The following is a 13849-nucleotide window of genomic DNA, read 5'->3' on the forward strand; positions in this document are numbered from 1 at the left end:
CAGAAGGTATTGTTGGGTTATTGCGGCTGATCAGTGATTGTTTTCTACTTTCATTTGATGGATTTTTTTAATCAACATCAGTCCAGGTCATAAATACCAAATATCCATTCTTTTTCAGACTGTCAAACTATGGTGAAAAAAGTAGGAAAACCTGGATTTTTGAAACCAAGGCTCTAGATTGAACATATTTGTGGGTCTATATTTTGGCTGTACAGTTTATTAATGAAATGTCCCCAGTAATAAAGGGTTAACGGTAAAGGACCAATACCAGAACCCTGGAGAACCTTACAAATTTAGCTTTTCCCACATTCTTCAATTCAGTGTTGGTCTTGTGTCGAATGCTGTTCCCCCCTAAAATGGTGTTTCCCTCCCCTGTTCCATACTGTTGCTCTACGTTTTTAGGTCAGGTTATGGTTTAGCCTTTGAAGGGTCTTCTTTCTTTTTTCGGCTGTTCCAGAGCATCCTCGATTTCTGTCTAGTTGGTAACCTGGTCCTTGACTGATCCAGTATGGTAGCCAAATTTTGTTATCCTCATATTTTGATTTGGTATAAGGTAGGTTTTGCACCCAAAGCACCCCACCCTTCCCATTTAGTAATAAATAATATACATATTTTTTAAGATTTTTTGATGCACAGACTTATTAGCAGTGGATAGATCAGAAACATAAGAGAGAGAGGGGGTGTGACATGCAGTAAAGGACCTCCGGCCGGGATTCGAACCAGGGTTGGCTGCGTGTGTACGTTCGTACATGGCATGCGCTCTAACCACTCCGCCACCTGCGCACCAGTAATAAATAATTTTAATAACTTTCTAAACATAAATGGGAACAGTAGGCTACGACATTTGAAAGGATTCAGATGAAAAAAAACAAATTTAAATAACAAATTGGATTGGATATACAATTAGTGTTAAAAAGGGATGCATTAGTGAAGTGCCATACATCCCTGTTGAAATAGCTTGAAACATTAAGCAGTATGACACTTGACATACACACTACCTCTGCCTAATATTGTAATGTTTGAAGGTTCAAAACTTTTCAGAGAGAAAGGCATTTATCCACAAAGTTAACAAATCAAAAGCTTGGAGAGCCTGTCCCTTTGTTATACCTCTGATCCTTGTTTTCTCAACGCACTGGCTGCTCTTTCATAAAGAAATATAGACCTTGAAAACAAGTCAACCATTAAGTTACTTTGCTTGAGCAGATTCAACAGCCTTTCTTTTAGACAGCTTCGAGTTCTGAGAGTCAATGCCTAAAAGAAAGGCTGTTGAGCAGATTCAACAGCCTTTCTTTTAGACAGCTTCGAGTTCTGAGAGTCAATGCACGCCTTACACTGATGGATATGAGTCGGCACATATAGATGGCTTGGAACTTATATCCCTGTGTCATAGTTCTGTAAAATGTGGCTGATATTGAGTTGAAATTTGACACCCCCCCCGCTGTCCCACTATGACCACTGCACCACAGGCCTGGGCTTCACATTTTAAGTTGGCATATCGCCACTGCCTTAATGATGCCACTGCAAAGGACCTCTGCCAATTTGTGCGTCAAAAGATATCAAGTCAGTGACAGAAGCTGTGCCTTAACTGTTCACAGACAGATAAATTGCACACACTAGCAGTCCTTCTGAGTGTCCATCCCTCGCCTCAGTGGCCATTGTAAGTGTGATTTGCTTCATTTCAGAGATAATAGCATTTGCAATTTATTGTGTGCCGCATTCTATGATATCATTCTAGGATGATGGCGTACGGTAAGTGGTATGAAATGGAGGTTGATACTTTTTCAGAACGAGGTCACACAGATTGAAAAGGGTCAACCCTGCGTTTGGCTTGGGCGTTTCATCGCGGCTTTACTAATATGGTGGTAACTGCCGAAATGCTCCACTCATTTCTTTATTTCATGCATCTTTTTTTATCTTCTCTTAATGTTGCCATGCGACTCTATCTACTGTTGTGTGAGCATACTTTGTTCATGCTTTGGAAAGGTGAACAATGTTGTCTTTCACTGTTTAGTAGTGACACAAGTATCATGCCTGCTTTGTCCTCGAACCCTCCATGGCAAGCAAAACCTGTATTTGTTTTGAATTACAATAATTTGGTAGATGCTTTTAACCAAATAAATGTACGCACACACATCAGGGGCACACACATCAGCAGACGCATTGCCTTGCTGTGGGATACTTAAACATGTTGACAGGAGGAAATGGAGATTTAACCATCTGAGCAAGAGCCATCCTTTTTTACAAATATTGCTTGTCCAACCAATAAAGCTTAAATTACCTTTTCTCTTTTTCAAAGTACCCTTTCAAAGTTCATTTTCGACCTTGGTAACGGCAGTTTACCAAACATCGACACTTCTATTAAATAGCTGTTCCTAAGCTTTCAAGCGTCTTACACTGGACTCCATGAGCAGCTGAAGTTAGGCCAGTGGTCATGATCAACTTTTCTTTTCTTTTCTCTTTCCATCCATGACATCTTAAAAGTTGAATTTTAAAATGTGAATTTGGAGCCAGTAGTTCACAAAAAGAATCTCCCCTTAGCAACTAGGCTGAGTCCTTCTGTTGATGGAGATCATGTGAACCTCCTGATAATAATACTGCTTGTTTTTTTTACTATAAGCCTGCTTACTGACTGGTGCTTTCACTGTTCTTACTATATCTTTATTCTCAATCAGTGACGTTTGTTGTGTCTTTCCTGACATCCTTGTTTCACACCCTCTCATGGTTGTTAATAGTGCTCATTGTATCTTTCATCTCCTCATTCTTCATCTGTGATTTCAATTCCCCATTGTCCAGTGTCCTTGGTTTGATCCTGTATCGATACTGTCCTGGTCGCTCGTGTCTGCCTCGCTTAGTTGATTTCTATGGCTTTCCTCTGCATTGAGTTACAAAAGGACAAATAATTCATTAAGTCTGTCTGAAGGGCATCCGCTGTAACTAGACAACCTCAGTATGATGAATATCCATGAGTAATATTTCAAGAATTTAAACTTTCAACTTTTAATCATTTTATAATATTTAACACAGGCCAATGCAATCAGTACTACAGAAAACATGCAGCACCAGGGCAATGAAACACTGATTAATGACCACTGAAGTTACATTTATGATCCATTTGAATGCCATGATCCATTAACTTGTCCATGTTCCATTTTACTGTGACTTTTTCATTCACTTTTTCATTCCTAATCCTAACCCTAATGCAATATACATGAGGCTTCATGTATGGACTCATTGCATGTATTCCCATAATGTTTCATGGCAATTGAGTGAATGACCAGCCTGTTCTCATTCCCATGGTGTCAAATACTGGCGCTTTGTTATGCCCCTCAGCGTCTGATTCCTACACACAAAGGGGTCTTTTAGCGTCTGTGTGAGACAGACCGGGATTTCAAGTACCTACAATATGAACCCACTAGTATGAAAACAGGAAAAACCCACACAGGGTGGGAGGATGAGGTGAACGGGTCGAACAGGCAAGCAAGTGTTTTTGTTTGAATATGAAAATATTAAGTACACGTTTTTGCTGTAGTGATGTACTGGGCTACTCAGTGGATTAGAAAGTGACGCCAAGCGTCCCAAACAACAAAACAAACAAACAAAACATCCGACTCATTGAGCTTGTGGTGCAACACATTTAAAAACAATTTTTCCAGTTCTCTCCACTGGAAAAAAACACTAGCCACAAAAGCTCCAATACCAAGGCAGAAAAAATCCATTAGAAACCTAGTAGACTTGTTCTCAACTTGTAGACAAACAGGCGTCACCCGTTTACTGCTTACTAAGAATCTAAACAAAAGAACAAGCATAAAAAAAAGTTTCATTGTTATTTCACTTGATTTCGTTTACTCTCTAATTTGTATACACACACATTAAAAAATCACACCTGTGTAGGCGGTGCAGCTTTTTAAAATAATTTGCAATCAATCAATACCACACTGACTTTGTCTCTCACACATACAATTACTCTCAGTCTCACAGACAACCACAGCTTTTTGAATTCATGCTGTAAATGGATCTCAGCAGAGGCATGCCGTGCACAGAGGCCAGCCCCATCTCCTTCCCATTTATGCCCTGCTTCCACCCACCATGCTTCTTTCATCATGCATCATGCATCATGTATGTGGATTATCCCCCGTTGAGTGCACGACTAAATCTGGTTGTTTATTCATCAGGTGGTAACTCCAGGCGGTCAATAGCATGGCCTTGCAATATCAAAAGCTCTCTATAAAGTTGGATGCAGCCAGTGTTTGATAATGTGAAACCACGAGAAACACTCCCACAGACGGACAGAGACCAAATATCACTGAACTCTGGAGGGCAGTTTACTTTCCCCAGACTATTAATTAAAAATCAATGTTGATTTTGCCCTTCCAACTCACTTCACTGCTACTTCTTCACACCATTAACTAACTTTATCAAAACTCTAACCAAGAGTAATGTGAGGAAGGGAATGATGCAACGATGGTCCTTTTTTTGTCTGGGCAGCATCCCTGCAATTTGTCATCTCAACGTTGCAGAGTGGAGTGCTTTTACTGATCTGGTGGATCAGGTTAAATGATGACACAAAACAGTTCCACTGCAATACATCATGCCATGGCATTGCTACAACAAGCCAAATAAATAGCAAGTGCAGCAAATTCAAGCTGCTCTGATCAGCTCCCTCTCATTGTAAGGAATTACTGGGTGCTTTCCAGAGGTGCTGTAGTTACTCACGATTATTTAATGTCTGAGCTGTTGCATTCATTAAAGCAACTACAGACTTGTCCTATTTTGCCAGAAAGGCAGAGATACCAAAAAAAGATGCTGAAAGGTTTCCAACGATAACATATTTGAGACATCTTTTCTATGTGTGTTCTGTAGCATCTGGAATGAATGAGATTCCTGTCAAATCTGAATTTGAGGGAAATGAGAGTGCGTGACAGAGAAAGATGTGTACCCCTTGAGTCTGTGATGAACTGTTGTTTCCTAATCTTGGAGTTTGAGTGAGTGAGGTTCCTTCTGGTGTAGTGGGCCCTGGGTTCCTTCTGGTGCAGTGGGCCCTGGGTTCCTCCTAGTGCAGTGGGCCCTGGGTTCCTCCTGGTGCCGTGGACCCTGGGTTCCTCCTGGTGTAGTGGGCCCTGGCTTCCTCCTGGTGCAGTGGGCCCTGGCTTCCTCCTGGTGCAGTGGGCCCTGGGTTTCTCCTGGTGTAGTGGGCCCTGGGTTCCTCCTAGTGCAGTGGGCCCTGGCTTCCTCTTGGTGCAGTGGGCCCTGGGTTCCTCCTGGTGCAGTGGGCCCTGGGTTCCTCCTGGTGCAGTGGGCCCTGGCAGTCAAACAGAACGCTTGTTGCAGTAGCCTAATTATATCGGCAAATGTCAAGCGTACTGAAAAACACAAAAGCTTCATTATGCTCCCTGTCACCTACCTGACTCCCCTGATGAGTTTGCATGCCTGGACAGAGGGTGGTCTCTGCGATAGTTTACTTGCAGTGTTTTGATGTAGGCTCAAGCTCAAGCTCACTAACTGATCTCTCATGGTATGAAGGGTGGCACATTAGATTCATTTGTGGTTAATTGGTCAAATTTTGCATTTGGCATGATGTGCAATCACTTTCTCACATTAGGCAAATACAGCCACAATTCAGCCTCACTCAAAAACACATGGCACTTAAGACACATCAAAAGCCAACCTCTCTGCTTTTTGTTCCAGTAGAAAATCAATCTGCTGGTCGGAGTGGATCACGGATAAGCTTTTACACACACTCTCATATAATTTACACTAAAATACAGAGGCATATTAGTGTGCTGTGGCAATATCTGTGAGCTGGGCTGCGCATGGGAATCTGATTTGGAATTGAAAGGCTTTTTTGAATTAAGTTCATAGGGAGGAAGGTGGGAACAACAATAAACCCTGCACTTTTAGAACACCGTATCTGTGCAGCAAAGATCTATTGCACAGTGCAGCCTACCAAAGGGTTGCGGGGCTGTGTGTGTGTGTGTGTGTGTGTGTGTTTGTGCGTGTGTGTGTGCATGTGGTGAAGCAGTCTTCAGTGGTCTTTCTCTCAAAACACATCAAAGTGAAGCAGAGGCAATGGTAAGGTCTCTGCATCATGCCCGATAAGAGGAAGTTTCCATTAAGTCGCTTTGCCTCACAGGGATTAAAGAAAAATCTCCCCCCTTCCTCCTCTTAAAATGGTTTCCAAACGCTTCCCTCTTCACCATTCTTCCACTTTTGTGCTGGTGCTCCCTCTTTTACACCGTTTAATAGTGTGGCGACATCTCTTTCTTTCCACCATCCCCACTTTAAACTCTGTCTTTATTCATTTGCTGCCACAATTTGCAGCATGCGACACACATGTATGGAGGAGGTTGATAACATTGCCCAACATGTGACTGACCCGGTAAACATCTTTACATGACTTAAACAGACACTACTTGATTCTAAAGATTGACTTGTGCACTCCTGGAGATTCAACAGCAGACAAAATATTGGAAGATTTTGTGCAACCTAGACATGGCCTTTACTTTACGATGACCCTATGGGTAGCCACAATTCACATGAATAATGATGGCATCAAGCTGTATTTGTGCGGTGACAGGTGATAAGTGATTCGGTGCAGCAGAGCTCCTCAAAAAGCCATGATTAATAGTTTTCTTACAATCCTAGCCAGGGGGGATCTAACTTTCACCGGCTCACTGGACCTTTAATTTTACCCGTACCACTCTCTCAAACTGAAGGTTTAACAATATATAAATGATACAAGAAAGTCACCTGCTGCTGTACTTACATTGGCTTGAGATGTTGATGCAATTAGTCACGCAGCTCTGGTAGCAGAACTTGTTTGCAGGTCGGTCACATTACATGATAAATGAGCTAGAACCAGAGTTTTAAAGTCCCAGTTGGCAAGTCTGGCGGATCGAGGGCACTCTGTCAGATTTTGAATGTGTACAACTCTCACGATGCTCCCCCACGACCACCGAGCTACTTCCCCTCGACTTCGTGCCCTTTGAAATCCCTTAGATCACGCCACCTTTGAAACGCGGGTCCGATGTTGACAATGTTTGTAATCTTTCTTTTTTTCTTTCTTTTCCACCGGTGTTTTCTTTTCCTTGGTTGTTTTGGACCTCCTCGTTTTGGTTTTTAACCGAGGAATTGGAAGCTTGTTGCTACTTCCCTCCACCTCCCCCCTGTGATAGTGGTACGACCCGAGGGAAGAGGGGCTCTGTGTGCACGAACACAGCCCTGCGTGCTGATTGGACAGGATGAGCCGGACTGTGTTGATATTTTGCAAAACAAACAACAGGCTCTACGTACACGTAGAGGTGCACGTAGAGCCACGTTTTTCTAAAACCGGATGATTTATGTTGTTCTATCGGAGCATAGTGTCGGCTTCGGTGAATATGATAAAAAAAAAATCCAGTCCAGTACAGTACATCCATCAGTAGCCCCAAAATAAATAATCAAAATTTGCTCATCCCTGTGATTTCTATTTAATTTCCTTCTACTTGAGATGAATACTGCACATTGCATGCATCATAATGCATTTTTGTCTGTTAGCCCGAGAGTTTGATTGATCTGGGTAACCAGTGTATGTGTTGGAACATTAGCCTAAAACAAACCATGAACTGTACACCATTTAATAGTTAAAAATACAGTTCAAAATAATGTTACAACTAACCCGTAATCTCAAATACTGTACCAATTTGCTTCCTGCTGTTTTCTGTCCAGATCTATGAGAGTTGGTGTTGCTCCACCGCTGTAGTGTATGTGGATGGAAACCCATCCTACATTCTCATGGCATCATTGAAGGCATTGTCAAATCTCATCTTTCAGGTGTGATGCTGCTCAGCAAATATGGCATCCCAAAATCGTGTACATTTTATAGTGTTTATACTGACTGATATTTGCCTGAGAGAGGCTGCAACAACGAGGCTGGCGGGGGCCCTACATCCTCTGAACTGCCGAGAGCAAACACCAAATTGCCCTCCGACGCCAAGAGAACAACAGAAGAACCGAAACATTCTGCTGTTATGAATATCAGCGTGGGGTTGTTTTTTGTTCGATGCTGACGCTGATGAAAAACCCTGACAGAGCTAGCTGTGTTGTACTATGTATGTTTTGCGTTTTGTTTGCCATTGTAATTTGCTAATTTAATGGAGAGCTGCCAACGAAGTGCTGCTTCAGAGCAGCTTCTCAGCGGGCAGCCATCACAGCTGCAGATGGAGCTGGGGGGGGGGGGAAACAGCGTATATAGCCGGCATATTTTCACATACTGCTCAGTGAATTTAGGACTTTTTTTTCCAAGTTGCTGATTGTCAGACTAACAGAATAATGGTTTTGGTGAGCTTAATTTGTTTCTTTTCAGTTTGAATGAAGTACGTTTTACAATGAGTAAATGAGGTAGTTAAACCTGCCTTAGTTTGGTGTGAAAGAGAAACTAGCGTTCCATGAAAGACAAATCTCTGTGGAAGGCTGCTGTGGTTTAGTGTCATATGCCAAGTATTCCTCTTGTTACTGTGCTCCTTCAAAACGCATTGTGAGCATTCTCTATGCTAGTCTGATTCAGGTAATAATCATATTGTTTTATTCCATTAGCTGTGATGGTGTGAAATAAAAGTTATTGATCCAAAATCCATCACCTCATTGCGTCCGCACTAAAATTAAGTGGACACAAAGGAATAAAAGCCACAGCTAACCTAATTGTTTTCACGGGTTGCTCCATCACTGTTTTCAAATCTGCAAGGAAAGCAGTGACTTCAGATGAGAGGATCATCATCTTTATGTCTTTAATTCATTAAACCTGCATGGCTCATTTGGGAAACATATCACCCATAGTGTTGAGATTAAAGGTATAAATTGAGGATTGGTCATACCGAAGTTAAGTTTTACCTTTATATTCCTTCATATTTCCTGCATGAGACAAGAAAGTCTTAAAGGTTTATAGAGTGAGGATGTCATGCATTGCAGCGTTTCAAATGTACAAATTATATTAGAGCCGTTGTGCCACATAAAGTGTATTAATTCTTCGGTTGTGGAGGAAAAGTGAATTCTGCCACATAACTGAAATAATCATGAGAAGACAGGTGGGATGCTGCTGAGCTTTGTGTCTGCTACCACACTGGTAATATGATTAAAATTACAAGGTGGATGTGAGCTGGTGGTGGCCACCACAACTGGTTTTGATCCCGGGTTTGATTTCCAGTAGTAGTACTTCTGGCTCGGTCTTTGCTTTCGAGTGGGGAAGCCAGCATGGCTTCTCATCCCTGTTGATGATTCCAAATCAAGGCTGTACAACTGGGGGGGGGGGGGGGGGGGGTGCAACTGGGCGGATATAGCATGAATCTGTCATGTGGGAGCTAAATAGACTGGTAATACTGGAAACCCTGGTAATCTAGTACAAATAAACTGCTTTGGAGTCTGGTCTGCAGACTCTGGTCCCTTAGATAGTTTCATCAAGTGGTGGAACCATTTCATTTTGCTGCTTTTAATTTTGAGGTTAGCACAGCAGGGTGATTGGCATGTGAGTCACATTATGGCAAGAACAATGCATGTTATTATTTTTCTTAAATATATTTGGATAATTACATGTTTGTTCAGTAAGGAGGAAAATTGTTTTAATACTTTGTTTTATACTTTTAATGCTGCACTCATACTGTCACACTTCTTCCCCAATTATTGCAGCATACAATATCTCAATACCGTAGTGTTAACAAATCAAGCATGATGGAAATTTCATAGGTTAATAATGTTCTTCCTTACAGCAGCTCCTGTTTTATTCAAATCATCTTAATGTGGGCTGATGACTACAGTAGGAGCCTGAGGCTGTATAGACTCTGGAAGCACTGACATCATTTAAAAATCTTTCCCCAATTCTTAAAAAGCATGGTATTACACACAAAACATATTTCACACATTGCTGGTGACTTATACTGTAAATATTCCTCCAGCAGACAGTAGACCATATTATGGAAATATTAACCTGCTGGCTCCTGAAACACTCAACATATCAAGACCTTTACCACTGTTATTTGCATCATCCAGCACAAATCCATAAGCATCTTAGCGCAGCATGCGTAATACATTGACTCTCTACGGAAAATGCTTACTAAATATTCATACTAATGTAAAAGTGGTATTGTGTGATATCAACATAATTGTGGAAGCATAATTTAAATCGCTGTCATCTTGTTTACGACAATTTTGCAGTTACAAGAATAATACGTTTCTGTTCTGCTATCAGATATTGCAACTAGTGAGCGCTGTTCAGGTGGGAGTTTATTTGGTTTAGAAAAGGGAGACGTGGCCTAGATGCAAATGAGATGTGAGCTTACTGAACAAACTAAAATATTTGCATATCCTGAAGAAAATACATGTGATTACTGTATCTGCTGCTGTGACTTCTGGTGATTGATGTGTCTAATAATCTTCCATCCATCCATTCATTCATTATCTGTAACATCTTATCCTCTTTGGGGTCACGGAGGCGTTGGAACCGATCCCAGCTGACATTGGGCGAAGGCAGGGTTCACCTTGGACAGACCTGACACAGAGACAGACAACCAGTCACGCTCACATTCACACAGACATGCAATTAAGAGTCACCAGTTAACCTAACCTGCATGTGTTTGGACTGTGGAAAGAAGCCAGAGAACCTGGAGAATACCCAAGCAGACACAGGGAGAACATGCAAACTCCAAACAGAGGGCTGTTCAGAACCTGGGATCGAACCTGCAGTGCTAACTAATACACTACCGTGGTGCCCTGTACAGCAATCAAAGTAGTGTAAATTGTCAAAACAAATATTACATTTTCATATTAAGTACATGGGATGAAGACATAGATTTGCTGAATTTGGACGCCTCCTCAAGGCACAACTCTGTTAGCGTATCTGCTGCTAGAGAACACATTTTTTAGGTTGCTTGTTAGTTTCGTCCATATTTAATAAACATTACAGAATGTACGTCGAAATGTTTGTCAAGGTTAGTTAAATCTCACCTCGTCAATAATAAACCCTCCTTCTAGCTCAAATTCCAGTTTGAAATTCAGTTATCATAAGAAACTATTTTTCCAGGCGTAATAATATTTGGCTCACGTCGGTCTTGGCTCTGTTGTGATTGACAGGCTTAAAGTTACTCCTCTGACTTGGCACATAATGAACTCAGGGATTCATATGTGGTACTGGTAGCTGCACAATATCTACCATGAGTTTGAATTTGCGATAATAATTATTAATAATGATTAAAAAACTAATTTCACAGATTCATGAACATAAAAGGTCATAATTTCAAAAGTTTGCTACTGAAGCTTGGATACTGGATCTATAAAAGCCTCACAATGCACACAATTTCCTATGAATATGGACTCCTGAAGTAGGACGGCACCAATCCTACATTTTTTTCCCAAAACGTATTGTGATACCCAAATTCTGGAATTCGGAGGATACTGAATCAAAATTACAAAAAAAAAAAAAAAATGCAAACTCCCTACTGCCAGATACACTACGGTTACTTCAATGCTTGCCTCCCCTGAGGTTTTAATGCCTCCCTGGCAGCAGGCACACACGCCAGACCTATCATGGATCTATGCCACCGCTGCTGCAGTGGAGATTTAGTGGCTTGATGTGAGGGAGAACATCCACATCCCTTACATTGTCTTTTGGCTCATAGAAAGGTTGTCTGATTAAGAAGGTTTAACGCCTGTGAAGGGAGATTTACCATTGTTTTTAAACAATGTTCCAATGCCTCTGGATGTGTGTCGCACAAAATCCCGTCCCTGTGTTACACTGCCATGGGCAGAACCTGTGAGCTGAAATCTTTGACGTTTCAACACCATTTTCCAATGCTACTTACAGCAGCAGCAGATACGGATCAACTGCAGTCACAACTACAGTTGTGTCATATCAATACAAGGAAAGGCTGCACAATTATGGCCAAAATCCCTTTTTGATATCAATATAGGGATCACGATTATTGGGAGCCAAATACTTTCATTTTAACTTTTACAATTAACGAAACGGGGCACTACTTTCACTTCTATGTTGTGCTACATTCCTGCTAGAGTGCATTAAAATACCAATTTAAATCACCTGAATTCAGTGTATTCAGACAGACAAAAGGAATATTATACAATATATTTCTCAGCCCCAGGCCCCAGGTAGAAGCACTTGGTTCAATAAGCAAGTTTTCTATGAGCATATGAGCATTTTAAATCATGTTCATAATTATTAGTTGTTGTCAAAAAAAAAACAAGGTTCCAAATGTTATGGTTGTTCAAAGTATACAGGAAAAATAAGTGATGGTATTTAGATTTTGTTTCCCCAGACTTTACTCAACATTTACTTTCCCATATACTACCAGTAATACATCAAGGTCTATTTAGAACACGATCACACATGATACAATGTGTTGATGCCAAAGTTGTTGGGCAGTGCTCAATTAAAAGCTATTTACAATATGAATAGGATGTACAGAGACTCTCTGTACATCTTATTCTTTTCTGGTCTGTGTATTTCATATGTAAAAACACAGAAGGGGGATCTGCCAGGGTTAGGGCAGCTTCAAGCATATGTTTTTCAAAAAACACTTCCATCCATCCATTTTCTATCGGTTATCCTGTATTCAGGGTCGCGGGGACTTATTATATTATAACACATTATATTATATGTAAATCATTTAGCATAAAAACCCATTATGTTAAGTTGTCCATCACATGACATATCTTCTATTGGCTTGCATTGCTGTTCTCTTCCGCTAATAATGTTTCAGTGATAAACACCAGTACATTAAGTAAAAAATTAAATAAAATGGGATGAATTGTGTGCTGCTATTTGATTAGTTGTATCTGTTTTTATCAAGTCTTTTATTTCTAAAAGGTTGTTGTCAGACAAGTTAGAAGACAGAGGTGATACACGACTTAAAGAAGATTTAGCATGGTGCAGTAAACTTAAGTAAGCTGTCCTTAGGTCCATGAATCCAATGTCAGAAATAACACCTGGAGCGAGGACATTAACATATCTTGACATCTGACAAGTGCATCAACAAAGGTCACCATTCTGTAAGAGAAACAGACAGGAGGGTATAGTGGTGATTATATGGAAGAGTTAGGGCGTTCGGGTTAGCGATGAATAAGGGTCACAAAGTGGAGTCTTCATGAAACAGTCATGACTAGATTCATTTACAACATAAAGGTAAAATCTTTAGTGATCTGTGTTGGAGGAACATGTCATTGGGGAATTTGTCTCCAACTTACATGTCTTTTAATGCCCTTTTTATTGTTATTTAATGAAGCTGCTCGCACTGCAAATCATTCAAATCATCATCCACTTCATACTCAAATAAACAGGGTGATTCCTACAACAAAGATTGAAAAATAAAACCCATTCAGAACCCATTTAGCCTCATAACATCACTTGCAACTATGTTAGCGTTGCCCTCTCTGAATAATTAAGGCCTTACTTCTGACCACTTATGTCTGGGTCATGTTTATGGGGAGTGTGTTCTGCTGATGGTATTTGCTGAATAATTAATGAACTACAGTACACTGACGACATTGCCTGTTAGCTGTTTCGTCTAAAATAACTCCAAAGCCTGTACAGAAATGCACCGAATGTACATTTATTCTGCTACTTCAATGATCTTTATTGAAAAGGTCAAACATACAAAATTCATTTGTTATCTTTGAAATTATCTGACAAAAATATAAACAGATTTCATGTTGTATATACAGCTGTGACCTTAAAAGAAATGGGCAGAACAGGCAGGCAAGGTATGCTTATTATCTCTTTATCAGTTTAGTCAAAAACGTTCTTACCAAATCTTGATGTACTGATTCTGCGTTCTTTGTAAAGAACAGAACTAATGTGTGCACCTGTCAG

This window comes from Eutrigla gurnardus, assembly GCF_963514095.1.
Source record: "Eutrigla gurnardus genome assembly, chromosome: 3".
Lineage (NCBI taxonomy): Eukaryota > Metazoa > Chordata > Actinopteri > Perciformes > Triglidae > Eutrigla > Eutrigla gurnardus.